We start from the raw sequence: 14,723 nt of genomic DNA, 5'->3' as shown, positions 1-14,723 counted from the left end.
GATGTTTGGACTAATTCGTGAATATCCAAAGAGATATGTCTCTATGTTATCTTTATAAGATATAAAAATTAGAAATTATAATTAATTACAATCTTGCTTAAGCTTTGGGAAATCGAAGTACAGTTTCTCAATGTTATTAATTTTTAGAAAACTTTATGGTTAGAAGCTACCTTTTTGATACCTTTCGATACCCATACTTGTTATAGATACCTTTATGAATTATTGAATAATTTTTTAAAAGAAAAGGCAAAATCGTATTCGATTATTTCTCATGGCCAATAACTGCATATTTCTATTGAATTAAAACGAGCGAAAGAAGAGACTTGAGAGAGGATTTTCCTTTATGTTGTATTTTGGACATGGGATATAAAAAGAAGAAACAGGTAAAAAGAAATAGAAACAAAATAAAGTAGATTTTCATACCTTTTTAAACAAACTTTTCATGTGCAACCTGAAATTAAGAATACCAAAGTAAATTAGTTTCATTGATACGAGAGTTTCAAGAAGATATTTGAACTTCCTGTTTTGTAATTTCCTGAGAAGCAAAAGGGAGTTAGAGTGAGTTTATTTTCTAAAAATACAAAGTTTTTCTCGAGCTGATGTGAAGAACAGATGTATAAATGATGGTGCTGAACACGGAATCTTAACTTCATTGATTTTGAAGAATAAGCTGTAATCTTGATTTGCTAAAACATCTCAATAGGCCAGGCCCGTAGACAGCTAAACTGGATTTTTTGGGGGGGGGGCATGGATAAAAATACAGCTTTTTTTATACCTGCCTTACAAAAAACTGTCAGATTAAGCTGCGCTTATAAGATCTTCAAACACAATTTTCGCAAATCATTGGGGGCATTGCTAATAATTTTGATTCAGAAAATATCTGATGTCACATTTAACCACCGTCGCACAACGAGGTTGACTAGAGTAATTTAGTTGCAGTTGATGTTGGAAATTACAAATTTACGGTGACAAATTAAAAACATGACAAAATATCCATTAAAAGGCAAGCTTTAAAAATTCAACTGATGAAAAAGTGAACATCTAAACTAGGAAAGAACTTTTTTGGTTGCACGTTTGACTAAAATTTTAATACAACGTCTTGAGTTAAATCAAAATGTAGTATGACATTGCCTATTGCGCAACACAGCAGCTATATCGAATTCCTGTAAAGTTAAAGACAACTAGTGATATAAAAACACGATGGTCAGGTGTATCGGTTTTACTATTGACTGACCGCAAGCACAAAGTCATCTATATAGATAGAGGTCATAGATAGAGACAGAGGAGCTAACTACGGGAAATGTAGGAGTGTCATAGCACCCCAGTTGTATGACCCAAGGCAACAGATGCAAGACCAATTATCAGAATAAGAATTGGTCCGGAATCCAGCAAAAGCTAACATTTTCTTCACAACCAACATTTAGAAATATAAATCTATTTTATTCATATATTTCATCTATCTGCTCATTATTCTATTCATGATGTCGCAAGCCATAAACAACCGTCATTCACGCCCTGTTTGGAGAGACTTAAGTCGTAAATTTCGGAACTGCAATGGCTGCTGTATTGAATTACAATAATCTATTTCAATTTTTAAAGGACATTGCCGTTGTACGATGTCAAACAAATAAAGAAACTAAATAAATTATAATTAGCCACTAGTGATAAATAACCTTTCTTACTCTTACCAAATTAAGTCAATGAAGAACCTTAGAGTGCGGTTTGTTGCTAATAATTCACATTTAATTAAAAAATTCACAATTTGATTTTGAAAAGTCGTTTTACATTGTCGTAGGACTGACAAATCTACACCTCTATTTCCTCTGCTAATTATGTCCCACAGAAGGCCCTACACCCCTAAAAAATTCTAAATTTACGGAACTGCTCAGGGAGACTTTTTAAATTGAAGCAGTCAAAATGTTATTGACTAGTGTATTGAATCAGAATTCTTTTCATCTTTAAAAATGACAGCAGCCATGTCGCATCATTCTCTTGAAGAAGTGTGCTAGCAACAAATAGTCTTCTTTCTTGTAATATCTTCGACAGTCAGAGAAGAAATTTAGCTTTGCGAAATCACATCCAAATCAAAATTTGGGCTCGCTTAACCATCTACTACTATTTGGATGAACCGCCAAAATGCGTTTTGATTGAAATGATGAAAGCAAATGACATAGAGCCTCTCTTTACAGTAAGCTAAAAAGAGGCAAAGTTTTTTCTCTTATTCATTCATCACGCTTTTAGTTTCTTTATGACGTCAGTCGTGTCAAATCAAGTTCCCCGACGGTTATGTAGAGCATTTAAATTTGCATTGAAAACTTGCAAATGAATAAAGAATGCGAGGAAACATATTCACGGAAAGCACACAGCACCAACAAAGAACCGACTCATCACCTTGCTTCCGAGTATTTTTAAGGACACTGAGAAGCTGTGCTTATTGAGCAGTGTCCGGGTCCTTCCTCTTGATTCAACCACACCTTTTAATTTCCAAGCCTGAGATTGCAGAGAGCTTGCTACTCCCCTGATTCCAAGTGACAGTTAATTCATCTCAATGGCTTGAATCTACAATTCCTGATCCTTGGATCTACAATTCCTGACAAATAATGACCGTTTCCTAACCTTTGAAAACATAAAAATCTTTCAGCGTTATGATTCTGATGGTCTGGGCAGGGCATGTTTCACAAGTTTTCACTCGATTTGCAATTGTAAGATGGTTCAGCATAGTTAAGTAGGTAAAAAAGGAAGGCTACGGTAGCAGGCTGCTTGACGGACTCCAATGGAATGTTTGCGGTGAAAAGTTTTTATATATATATATCGAAAATAAGGACCACCGAAACCCGCCGAGAACCAACAACGATGAACACAAGTAAATTATCGGTAGCTAATATTTTACCTCAGCATACCGGGTCTCATCAGAGCAAATGAGATGAAGCGAAATATATTTTACAATTAATTAACCTATTTTTATTTCTGTTTGTTCTCGAGACAAAAAATATATTATATGTGAAAAGGTAGAGAAAAAAAATGTAAAGAAGAAATTGCTATACGTACTTGTCACAAACACAGGAGGTTTGAGACCTTTCTTATTTTTCCATGTACGTTCAAAAGAAACTTAGGTCAGCCAGTACTTAAATATATCGCTGCCACCAACACAATACGTTCATGAGAATGTTTTAGGGGAAAAGTTATTCCTGGTTGGCGCGGGCATGAGTTTCAAAGACGGAAGACCTTAATTATCGAAAGTGCTGTTTCAGTGTGATTGAAACGTAACGTCATTATCAAAGTTGTTTCCAAGCTTTTTATTCTCACAAGTGGACCCAGAGGGTGGTGATTTTAAATTGGATATAGCTGTGCACATCATGGTTCAAAACGAGTCCGCCAAATTAAGCAGACGCGTTTGGACATAAATCAATCAATGTATGCACACAGGTGCAATAGACATGGAAAAGCGAGGCTGACAAGGTAGAAAGAGGTTGACCTGTCAAATGTTTCCATTATCGCAGGTGGTTTTAGTTAAAAGATTTCTAGGATAAAACAAAAGTTAAAAATTAATCCTAATTGAATGTTCAGGATTTGAAGATATGAATTTTGAGCGCATATCTTAAGAAATTTAAGGTGTAATGAAATGATGTCGCGTTGGGAAGCTAATTGGAATACTGGTTAGTTTATAAAGCTCTTTGCCTTGTACACAAATACTTGCATTGGCGTTCTAAAGATAGGAACGATTTGTTAATGTCCAACAGAGATCTAAAATTGCCAAGTTTAATGGAAGCCACAAACAGGTTATGGGCAAATCTGTCTTTAAGCATTTAGATTTGTTTTTACTGGTTACAGGGAAGAGCTACATAGTGAATTTCGCTAATCCTATGGAACCAGAATACTTGAAAGCAAATCAAAGCAGTGTAAGACTTATAAATAGATAGGGAATAATAGCTTTTCAAAGGAAAAAGTTACTGTACAATCCACCAAACCTTGGACTAAAAGTGTTTTGGTTTTTCGCTGTTACCCTGGATATAGTACACATCTCTGATTACACGCATTTGATTTCATTCAGATATATTTCAGTCAATACAAAAAGATTAATCGGGTTAAATTGTAAAGTTTCGAAAATGCAAAATAGCATGTTGAAGGTAAAGTGCTATTACCGAAAAAGAATGGGTAAAATTGTTAGAAAGATAGGCACCAATTTTTTTCTCTTCATAAGAAACAGTTATCAATACAAATTATTAGGAAAAAACCAAGGCTGGAGATTTTTCATGATCTGACAAAAAAAACAGAAAAATACAACAAAGATAAAGACGTCCCTTTGCTAAAGAGAAAATAGAGAAAGCTCAAAAGTGATCAGAAAAGCTAGTAAGATATTGATGATGTAAATTATAGAAAATTGCCAGTGAATTCTTCTTTCAGCTTCCGATAACATGATATCAACGAAAAATTGACAGTCCTAAGTAATCCCCTATACACGACAATGTCAGAGCAGTATTTGAAAGATATTGATATGAAATGCTTAACTTATTGCATAATGTTAAGATATGATCCGGCGACATGGGCAAGGTAACCTGTGCTATTTAAAGAAGGCACCAAATAGCATAACTCTGGGACTGAAAAATCATCAGAATTTGGGACTATTTTGCTACCTCCGCAAATAGTGTTCACTTTTATATTCACTGAAATTGTAACTCCAAACTAAAATGTTTGATAGGAAAACCTATACCCTTGCTACTTGATATCATCAAATTCAAAACAGAAAAATGTTTATCACCATACGTTTTACAGACTATGACTTTTCCCTACTTAAAATAAAACATTTAAAACAATACCTATATATGTATTGATGATTTCCGCTCGTAGCAAAAGATCAAGTAAATCAACTAACTTTTTATTGAACGCCATTTTGGTATAAAAAGCAGCAGTGTTTCAAAAAAAATTAAAAGGGGCGCTTTCCGGCGTTCCAAAGGGTGCTGACCCCAAATTTTCCTCTCAATCTTACCACCCTGGGTACAGTTCTTTACGTACGGAAAATTTATAGTAAATTGCTATTGAGTATGTACATTTATATCTATTGGATTGACTAGTGCAGAAGAATGTAACAACAAACGTGTCATATTTTGAATCAAAATTCTAATGTATCAATTGCCCCATACTTAAATGGACCAATTACTGTTATGTCAGAAGAGACAACGCAATTTATGACCATTTAAGAAACACGTTTAAATTCAAGGCAGTGAGAATCAGAAGCAACATTCAGCATCCATAACAAACATCACTTTCACGGAATCTTTTTGAGAGTTAAAATGTGGTTTTTATTTTCATTTTCTGTTGAGTAATTGCCCATTCAAACTGTTTATTTGTGGAGAAATTATCAACTTTTTGATTGAATGGCTCTTTTTCTGAGAATTTTAGACAGCAGGTAAAAACGTAGTTCTCCGAGAAAAAAGAATAGTAAATAGTTTAATGCATTTTTATCAAACACAATGAATCGTTAGGAAAAAAATCTATCTTACTTTTAGAAACAAGAATGATTTGAAAAACAAGAATGATTTGTAACCTGTCTCATAGTATATGAAAAATACCTTTCTCTCGTTAGATTTGTTGATTTTTAACTTAGGATAATTTGCAGACCATCATTCAGTATGATGCATTTTATTGAACCCGTAATAGAACATAACAAAGCATGGCTTTTTCTTTTTGTTTCTATTGGTTAATAACTTGGTGTAATTTGCAGACCATCATTCAGTATGATACATTTTACTGAACCCGTAATAGAACATAACAAAGCATGGACTTTTCTTCCTGTTTCTGCTTGAAAAATAGAAGCCATACATCTTTTACTCTGTGCGTGTCTCCTGTTCAAGACAACGAATCTTTAAAGCAGTGACAATGGAATCCTCAAGCAGATGAAACACCTTCCCTTACCTTTCTTCCAGGGTACATTGACAATAGATGTCTTTGACAAAGGTTAATTAACTTGAGTAATGAGGCATTCAAGTACGCTTCTTGAATTTTTCTAGAGCCACGGTTAACTCTTTGCCGTACGGTTTCTTGAGCTGATAAACGTGACTGATGCAAGTTGTATCTCTGTTAACAGCATCAAAGAATCAAGATGCATATAATTTGTCTCCGTTATTACACCTTTTGTACTAATCTATTTTGCCAGATGAAATAAAACACAAAAAGGCAAATTGGAGGAGCAGATGTTTCAAGGGGATTAGGCGTTTTTGATAATGGAAAAAGATTATATAGGTCTTCTGTATCAAGGAATTAAGTATTGCCTCGATACTAATACAGTCTTCACAAGGGATTTTTTAGCAGTTTAAAATGCGCTCAAATGCGCTCACTCCATTTATAACACAATAAAGGATAAACTGTAAAACCCTAGAACAGTTTTCTTTAAAAAACAGTCAGTCATATGAGTTTTACAAGGTTCAAGAAACAAACACTTTTCCGGCCTTTGGAAAAAAGAAAAAAATAGTATAGAACGTTTACTGTTGAAATGTTCTATAAGATCTATTGACAGTTTTTCATTCACGAGGAATGCAATCCGTATAACTATTGGTGCAATACACTTACAATCTGCTTGACTGTCATTATGAGCTCAATGAGTCAGTAAAAAGCGTCAGATTTGACAGTACCCAAAATTTTAGGCAAAGAATTACCTTAACAGTGCAACTTTGAAGAGTGCTACGCAGTTTGTTGCTTAGTACTGAGGAACAGAAAAAATTTCTCGGTAATTTGGGTAATCGTTGCATGATTTTGGCATGTCAAGAGGGCTAGCTGATTGGACTTACCTAGCCAGTGAAGTCCGGATATTTTGCTTCCCACTTAGATGTAGAAGAAGCTGTCCGTCTCCACTTTTCCGCTCGAGCACATAATCAAGCCAATGTTATTACCAAGCAGTAACTTCGCACGATATAGATTTGTTGCAATACTTAAGTAATATTTTATCTACATTATCTACTGCATTATACTATAAAGAAACAGTGTGCCACAAGCCTCTTCTTTCGGCACTTTTGTTACTAATGATTTTATTGTGAAAGCATTACGTCAGTCTGATATAAAAGTCATCGGGACATGGAATCATTCCAAAGAAAATTTGAAATAGCTCATCCTTAATAAACACAACTTTTATCACATTAGAGGATTCAGAACCCTGAGGGCATACATCCGAAAAGTAATAAAAAAAGCGAGAAGCAGACAACAAAGATTTTAATACCCAAAATCAAATCCTGTTACCAAATTAATAAGTTTCGTCATGTTTGTGACCTGTTGAAAATTTCAATTCTTTAGTACATTAACTTGTCAAACATCGAAGAGATCAATTTTGAAAAACCGGATCAACGTATTTTTGATGGCGTCAGTAGATGAAAAAAGCAGACCTCGTGTCAGTTACATGAAGTATTGTTTGGCATGCAAGTTACGATCAGGCTTTCTACTCCAAGCCACGTTTTGATGTCAAATTTCTAACATGAAAAAATCAAATTTATCATACATAACTGAAAATAACTTAAACGAATTATTTATCGACAAAAGCAACCTCATTGTGCAACAAAGTGATTCTGAGATGAAATCTAATATACAAACGAGATGCCCGGCTTTAGATTTTCCAAGAATTACGTTCACTCCAATTGGTATCAGATCTTTTCTAAAATTACAATATAATTTTTGTGAGTAAACAGCTCTGGATTCTTTGGAGAATATTTAGGCCATTCATCCACAAAATTCTGTTATAATATGCGATTGGCTGGGCAAAACTTTTCTTAGTTCAAAGTATAATTATGACACGAAACTCAGAAATCCAAAGTGTAGCTCATCTTAAAGCTAGGAGAAAACATTTCTAATGCTACGAAAGAAGCTCAAATGACCTTGAATAGATATGACACACCAGAGAGCATTTATCTAGATTCAAGGATTAGATTTTAACGTTAGGATCTAGCATATGTTAGCAATAGAGACAAATGTTGCGGAAGAAGCTGATAAATGTATTATGATTATGATCATGACCTCTTCGTTCGCTATTTTAATTTAGGAAGAACTGTACGTTTTTATAAGATAAGTTTGAGACTAATGTCTAAATTAGAAACAAAGAGATTTTTGCCGAGAAAAACTAGAATTCAATAAAATTGAGCTTTAGTTTCGTATCTTAATAGAGCTAGCTTCATATTCCACCTTGAAACGGTACAAAATTTGAACAGCAGGGCTGGTTGCGCAACTTTAAAAGTTGCGGGATGGAGGCAAGGTCTAAACAATGTTGATTGTGAAAAAGAAGATAGCTTTTTGATATAGCTTCATAAAGGTTGATTTTGGAATAGAATAAAGCTATTACAGAATATTAATGTAACATAAAGCGAAAAAAATAATGGCAATCGCAGATAAACAAATATGATGGTTTTTTAATAAAGGAAAATGAGAGTAAATGAACTAGAGTTACCAGGAAAATTTGAGAATGACGAGGAAAGCTTTATATTGGCTTGTATTTCTACCTAGCATCTGGTAGCGGATTTAAGGACATTGCAATGCTATGCTTATCGACTAGTGTCCTGGCCCTTCTTCCAATGTGACCACACTCTAAGTGAAAGCCAGGGTCTCAGTCGGCCACTCTAACTACCGAGCCATCCTCGCACCGAGAGTTCATCTTACATATTCTACATCAAGGAGGTACAATACTGGAATTAACTTCAATTTTTTCTTTGGGTGTTGTAGTTAAAGGATTATTTGGATAATTCTGCTGGCTAGAATGATTGGAAACTGAAAATAACACCAGTGCTAACATATCATGATGACTTTTAAAGCCTTACTTGATTTAATATTATATAAAGGTAGAGAAAGCTAGAGATCAATAAAAACGTGCCTAAACTTTCAACTTAAAAATTTGAAACAGCAGAAAATTGAGCGTACATTTCTGTGTAATCCAAGGCAGATGACGAATTCTTACCAATTTATAAACAGCGTTCTTCAAGGATAGCAACAGTGTAACTTTAAAATTTGTATGTGAATTTTCACTTTCAGTTGCTTATGCATGCATTTATGTACATCTGGATCTCCTGGGATGTAATGAGAGCGGTATTTCCAGCAAAGAGTTTAATGTGTAAATTCTCACGGGGATAAATGAATAATGAGTTAAAGCATGTTATTTAAGAAATAATAGGGCCCAAGCCACCAGGGGTTGGGGAAGCGGGGGGCCGGGGTGCCCATGGCCTCCCACTTTTTTGTGAAGCAGGTAATTTCAAAGCTACAATCAAAGGTGAAAGTAACTTTGCCCCCCACTTTCATTAGCCTTGGCCCCCCACTTTCAGTAGCCTTTGCTCCCTACTTTCATTAGCTTTGCCCCCTACTTTCAATGATGAGACAAAAGAGCCACAAAAGTAGAATCGCGCACCAAAGATTGTAAATTACACCCTTCTGTTAGCCAAGAATCTCAGATCTTGTTGCTCCCTCCTCCTTTTTTGATGTTTTTCAATTTGAGCTATTTGCAGAATAACGAAATAAATCCTACCAGCTCAGTACAAAGGTAGAAATAGAGAGTAACTTAAGAATCTGTTCAAGCAATATCTAAGTAAGAGAATTGTGCCAATGTTTGGTGCACAAATAGATCCAGATGGCTCTCTATGTAGTTTTCCGTTTATTTGTATAGTTGTTTTCATAAAAGAACGGGAAAAATTTATCTACTTATGTATGAAGAAATAGCTATTTTCTAAGTCCAACATTTTCTTCATCTTCCATCTTCTTAATTCATCATACAAATAAATTATTTCGTTGGTAAAAAGTAAAAGTATTCCCTGAATTCTAATTCCAGGATGTCACGGATTATAAACTTCCTTTTTTCATGATCCATAAGATTGATTCTCCTCAAAAGAAGTAATTACAAGATAAACCTGCTTTTTCATTCAACAAGATAGAAATCGACAAAAGCTGCCAAAAAACTTTAACTCGGGTGTTTTATCAGTATCGTTTGATATTAAAGCGACCAAGTATTGTCGGACGCCTTATCAAATTTGTCCATGCAAAAACTGGTGCAAAAGCAATTAATATTTATGAAGTTGAGATCATTCTTACATTGGATGAAGGCATAGCAACAATGCGGCATTTGCAGAGCTGCTACTTTCGTCATGGTTATACGAAAGCGACAAAAGATGCGTAAAACATGAACATGAAACGGCACTTGAGAAGCTGGTGTGTCCAAATCAGCTTGGTGTCGTTTCTATTCACGAAGAATCATTTCTGTTTGGTGTAATGTTGTTAGCATGTCACACCCACATCTAAAGCTCAAGTTTGTAGCAAACAAAAAAATTATAACTTTAGCGTGCCTTCTTTCTATTCTAGTAAAAAGCAGTTTGAAAAAATAAAACATTCGTGGCTGTAAATATCTTTCAAGCTGTTCAGATCTAGCTGAAAATATATCATATCAAATGTTAGTATGTTTAATTTATCTGCTAAAGCACCATTTTAAGCACAATGTCAACCGATTTTAAGTCCTAGTGAAACCCAAAAGAAATCAAATCCAACAGGAGAATAAGAAACGCTAAAAAAATTTTCACGGATTCCTTTGAATAAACCTCTTTCTACGCAATATTCATTTTGCGTTCCAAGGATTAAAGTGGCAATGTTACCCACGAACTGAGTTCTTACTAATGAAGATAATTTGATGTGCACAAAAACTGCCATCGGGAGCATGATGAAAGTCTCTTATCGAAATCAATATAAAGTTGAATTAAAACATATTAATATTCTGAAAAGTATGAAGTGATAGCTTAAAATCAGCTTAAGCTCGATTTTTTAAGATATGATGGTGTTGAAAACGCTAAGAATATGTTGTTTCAGTGCACCTCAAAACTTTTGCAGCGTATGTCTGAACTGCGCGCAAATTTCCCCCATCCCTTCAGCGCCAACAGGTTTATCATAAGCATAAAAAATAAATAAGGTTCACAGAATTGAATGTAGTTTGGAATAGGACAGACTAGAAGCATACAATGTCCAGCAGATTTAAAGATTGATGATGTTTTTTGATGAACGCCAGAAACTATAAGCCGTGAGCTGTCAAAGCTATAACTAGGCAGAACAGTAATGAAAAATAAACATGTACGTACCTTTAAAAACCGTGACAAGCCATATTTGTAGATTAATACTGGGGTAGGACTGACTCTTGCAAAATCGCATCCCTTTTTGTAATAACAGCATACCACATACAGCGTTGTAACATCGGCTTGAACAATACGCGTAGAATCCCTTTTATCTTCACGACTCAAACGTCAAAAGTTTCTTTGTTAATATTGATCAGAGCTTCATAAATATTTCAGCTTGCCATTCAATTTTACTCAAGGCAGTATCGGTGTGCTGTAATTCTTTATTGACTGATTTCTGAAACAAGAATTCGCACTTCTGTAAGTTGTTTTGTTTATCTGAAGATCAAACTACATTGACGACTCCGTCAGGCAGGATCGAATCGAGTTCCGCGTACCAGTGCTCAAAAACTACAAGCCAACCTGTCTTAATTCACGTCTTGACATTTTCACAGATTCTTGTTTGTTGATTTACTGTACATGAAGTTATTTGCAGAGGTAAATCTTAAAAAAACAAGGATTAAGACCAATTATATCATTGCAATGATTAAAAAACATCTATACATAAAATCAATGAAAACCTCAAACTTCAAAACAAAATTGCAAAACTCACATTGGTATTTTAGCTTCTTTATTCTACTGAAGACTTACCAACGATTGCCTGACCGCTCTATACACCAACCAAAGCCTAAAATAACCTTCAGGTCAACTCTTATTCACCCAATAGGAGTAAGGATGACGTCAATCACGTCGTTAAAATTAAGATACAAAACGCATTCATTTTGTTGTGTACCTTAGCAAGACTGATCCGTTATTGGATCATCAAGTGCTGCCTTCATAACTATGATGCTAGGTAAACGTTGATAAACAGTGATATCCTACACAATAAAGTTTAGTTGTTTATGAATTTCAGAACTGAAACGTAGCGAAATAACTCAGCATAGTTTGGATAAAGGCTTGAGAAAATTAAAGCAAAGGACAATTATACACTAACATAAAATGAAAAGAATATGATTTTTGGCTTATCGGTGGTTTAAAAACTGAGCAACTGCCAGCCAAAATCGATGGAAAATCTTAATCGATTTGGAACAAAAGTTGACCTAGCATCTAGCCATGAGCATGCAAATTGATGGATCAGCTATACAATATCAACCCATTAGATGCACAAACTCACTGCCGGATAAGTCGATTGATAAAAGCCTTTCAGAACTAGCCAAATGAATCCATCAGAAAACATCTGCTCTGGTATTCTAAGATCAAATATGGCGAACTACTTAGAAACCTCGGTAAACACAGTACAAAACGGTCTTTATGAAACCCGGCATAAAATGCCTAACGCAGGTTTCTCCAGTGTGCTTAGCCCTACTGTCATTGCATACACGAGTATATGAGAATTCGTCTTTCAGTCAGTTTAAAACAAACAAATTCAAGTCTGTTGTAGGGAAAATCAAATTTACTCCTTCTTTTTATTCGAAGAATTAGAGGCCGATAAAGGACGCAGTTTTTGTAAATTATTCAAAGAACTCTCATCACAACACTTAAGAATCATTTTCAGGAGATACACCTGTCCCATGCATGATATATTGGTTGACAAGCTCTGTCGGTGATATTCCGGACATTTTTGAACCTTTAGAATGTAACTATGTGAAATAAATTTTCAGACAAAATCAACTTGTGTGAAAGAATCAAGTTTGGACCGAAGGAAGGAACTGAAATTTGTTGACGCAAAATAAATTATTTCTCTGATAAAAGGAAGTGATATCGTCTTGAATTTTCTTAATTTCCGTCCCGAGAATAAATATTTGTTAAAAAACTTGACAAATCTATATGATACAAAAATTTTTGATATCTTTTTTAATGCAGTTCCTCTTTTCAATTAGAAAATTACCGTCTTATTTTTTAGATAAAAATTAGGACAATTTAAAATATTCTTTTTGTCGGGAGTAAGAGACTGGCTATATCAGACAAAATACATAAGATTTTTTCTTTTGAATCAAAAGACTGCTTACGGCTTGATAAAACAAAACTAGCTAAAGTCACTTACAATGAATATTAACAACAATTTTCATTTTAAACGAAATTTTTCAGAAGGGTTCTTAAGCAGAGCTATTAGATAGACCCCTATTCGGCCGACCCCGCTATATATGTGGTTTTCTCAACTTTTTCTCACACGCAATTTTGGAACTAAGTTTTCACTTTGCAAGATAGTGAATATTCTGCTCACAAATCCTAAACTGATGCACATATAGATGTATACTAATAGATGTACATATAGATCCTAAACTAAACGGCTGTATACAAACATCAGTTTTACATAAACGAAAATTTATAGATTCCAATCTGTCGGTTGTTTGAAATGCAATTTCAGAGGCTTGCGTCATCTTGAATATTAACTAAATAGTAGTTTGTAAAACCACAGGCTGGAAAATTATACTGTAGGTGCTTCGGATCTAATCGATACTTTTCAAACGTGATACAATCAGGCACTTGAACATGAAATCTTCTACAAATAATTAAGCTTAGAAGATTAATGATAACGAAACATATCTTATTAGATAGCATGCATTTACCAAGTTGAAGGCGACCAAATCAAAAAAGAAATGGTTGGATAGAATTGCAATTAAATAATGCTATAGTCAGACAGCTGATGAAAAAATACGAATTAAGAATCCAAACGAGAAAGATGCTAGCACAGTGCTCAGATTAATGAATGCTGGGTTTTCAGTAAGAATGATTCGCAAATTTGAGATTAATCGGAATTCCTAGTTGCCATTCCAACATTCAGAGAGCAAATATCGCGTTATGCTAACGCCAAGAATCCTCTCAATTTAGCAAGGAAATGGTCTAACCATTTACTTTCAAGGTGTTCCATTAAGGGCTTAGAGGAATCTTGGTACAAACTTGAAATTAGATTAATATCAGTCGCAAATTTAGCAACCTTTACCAACCTAAAAATCTCAGTTTACGTTCATGACAATGCTTGGCAAATCTCGACGTATATTTGAAAATATCAGAGAGTTTTCAGACTTTACCAATGAGGGTAGATGACATTTCCAGCAACTTGAATTTGAAAATCGTTTCAAAACAGAATAAGTTACATGCAAAGTTGCTGATAAGGCTTTAATACTTGTCTTAAGATATGTTTATCTCCTGGATCATCAGCGCAATGTTAAACAGGGCCATAACACCACTGTGGAAATAAACAAAAGAATGGCAAAGTATTTCTGCCCCTATGAACGTTTTAGAGCTGTGATCTGATAAAGCCGATAAGACATTACTGGGCTTATAACAAGGATGAAAGCCGTAAGTGTTCTTAGCGTGGGTTTATTGAGTATTCAAAAATCCTCGCTACAAGTAAGCTTTGATCCAACTCTCTGTTTCTCAGCCTCCAAAGACATATTTCACATATTAATGAGAGTCTTCACGAGAGAAGATATCTTTGTTAGGCAGCTTGTTACAATTTGTTTTCTTTAAGCAAATCTACTGTTTACTAATTCGATTCGAGCATGAAGAACCAGCTTGTTTCTTGCCATGCATAATTCAAACAAAGAGTGAGGAAAGAAATTGCATGATTTTGAACGTAACGGCTTTGAAGACATTGTATGGCAATGCACAATCTAGCCAATGTACAGGGAGAAAGGCCCATATATTAAGAGTGAAGCTGAAAAA

At 34.6% G+C, this 14,723-nt stretch overlaps 1 protein-coding gene across 5 annotated transcripts in view; it reads right to left on the bottom strand.

Annotated features, from left to right (window-relative positions):
* LOC135688782 (neurexin-3b) overlaps positions 1 to 14,723 on the bottom strand; it is a 51,386-nt gene that overhangs the window by 21,434 nt on the left and 15,229 nt on the right. The window contains exons 1-3 of one of the 5 annotated variants that reach the window (XM_065205787.2): positions 12,229 to 13,160; positions 11,082 to 11,352; positions 424 to 451 (exon numbers count right to left, since the gene is read on the bottom strand). The gene's annotated coding sequence lies outside the window, so the exon portion shown is untranslated. Of the gene's footprint in view, positions 1 to 423; positions 452 to 5,913; positions 6,519 to 11,081; positions 11,353 to 11,667; positions 12,088 to 12,228; positions 13,161 to 14,723 lie in introns of those variants that run through there. The other 4 variants (XM_065205785.2, XM_065205786.2, XM_089110370.1 and 1 more) reach the window with 4 other exon arrangements.

The sequence above is a fragment of the Rhopilema esculentum genome, chromosome 9, assembly GCF_057945365.1.
Source record: "Rhopilema esculentum isolate cy_ngs chromosome 9, ASM5794536v1, whole genome shotgun sequence".
Lineage (NCBI taxonomy): Eukaryota > Metazoa > Cnidaria > Scyphozoa > Rhizostomeae > Rhizostomatidae > Rhopilema > Rhopilema esculentum.
The sequence above is the reverse complement of the archived record's forward strand: the minus strand, read 5'-3'. Positions and strand labels throughout refer to the sequence as shown.